A 1,774-nucleotide genomic window follows, 5' to 3' on the forward strand; every position below is an offset into this window, starting at 1 on the left:
CAGAATTGTTGTCAAAGGAGAAAATTGAAAATCACCCAAATACCCAATAATAGAAGACTAGATAAGTGAAATCTTGATGTGCATTCATACAATAAAGTTCCAGTTAGTCATAGAAGATTGACAATGAAAAAATGCCTATTACATTTTTTTAAAGCTAAGTAAATAATAGTGCATATAATACATTCTTATTTAAAATACTAGAGGCCCAGTGCACAACATTTGTGCACTGGGGGGTGGTCCCTTAGCCTAGCCTGCCCCTTTTCACAGTCCAGGACCCTTCAGGGAATGTCCACTTGCCCACTTAGGGAGCAGGCCTCAGCTGATTGGCGGACATCCCCCAAGGGATCCTTAGCACTGCCACAAAGGTGGGAGAGGCTCTTGTCACTGCCATCCCTATCCGTGAGCCTGGCTTCTGGCTAAGCAAGGCTTCCCCACTGGCCAGTGTGGGTCATAGCGACCAGTTGTTATGCCATTCAGTCTATTTGCATATTAGCCTTTTATTACATAGGATAGATGGATGAAAGATGAATAGATTGAGAGACTATTCTGGACAGACAGAATATAGAATTCTGGATAGACATAGATCAAATTGTTACCAGTGGTTATCTTTGGTGGCATTACAAGTAGTTTTGTTTTGTTTTTTTAATTATCTGTATTATCTAATTTTTCAAAAATAAATATATATTGGTCGTGTCAGAAAGTTTATAAAGCAAAACTCCCTCTTTCTCACAGATACAAATTTAAGCCTCTTATCTTGATATCCAAAGATCTTTACCCTGGAACTAGACTACCTTTCCAGGTGCACCTCTTATGACCCTAGCTCACTATCCCCACCCCTCTACTCCAGTACTCCCTCCTCCCCTAACATGGGATGCTATCTCCTATCTCTGAGCTTTTTCATGTTTTTCTCTCTAATGAATTGCCTTTTCCCACACTTTTTGACTGACAAACTCCTATTCATCCTTCAGAACTCATATCAAATATTACCTACTCCTTAAGATATGATTGCTCCCTCTTCTGGATCCCCACAGTTCTTGTTTATGTTTCTATCACACTATGTATCTTATTTCCTCTTAATTATTGTTTATGTTCTTTGCACTACTGTGTGGGAATGGCAAAGCCATATCAGGGACTTAGCAGCTAAAGAGCCCATGATACTAGTAAGTTGGCTCCCACTGCTGATGTAGCATCCTTGCTGTAATAGAGTGGGAGGACTAAAGGGAGTCTTTAGAACTCAGATCCAGTCCTTTCCGGAAGGCAAACTTTTCCTGACCACCCCTCCCTTTGCATAGGCTAGATCAGATCCTATTCTTTGATTGTTCCTGTCACTGCTTACTGCCCGCCTCCCTCCTAAGGAAATTTTCTCCCTCAGGGTGGATCCATGCATGCTCAATTTGCTTCCCATTGCACCCCAGTGCTCAGTCCTGTAGGAACTCAGTTACTTCTTGAATAAATGAATAAATGAGTGAAGTGCCCTGCCTCGTGCCTGGCCCACAGGAGCCTCTAGGCAATGTGTTCTCTTCCCCTTGTCTTTCCCTGGAATTATGAAGTCTGAATAATCCATAGTCTGTTCTGTGTCTAAGAAATGCCACCTTCTACAGGAGACCCTAGAAGGAGTCACATTGCTGCTCTCTTTCAGAACGATTTTGAGATATTTCCAACAGACATGTTCTTTCGAGCCTGGAAGAAGCTCCGGCTCATGCTTCATAAAGAGCTGTGATATTTCTCTGAGTTTTCTTTATGGATTTTCCAGAAAGCACCCCTTTTAGAACTA

Source organism: Pipistrellus kuhlii, unplaced genomic scaffold, assembly GCF_014108245.1.
Source record: "Pipistrellus kuhlii isolate mPipKuh1 unplaced genomic scaffold, mPipKuh1.p scaffold_m20_p_9, whole genome shotgun sequence".
NCBI classification, from domain to species: Eukaryota; Metazoa; Chordata; class Mammalia; order Chiroptera; family Vespertilionidae; genus Pipistrellus; species Pipistrellus kuhlii.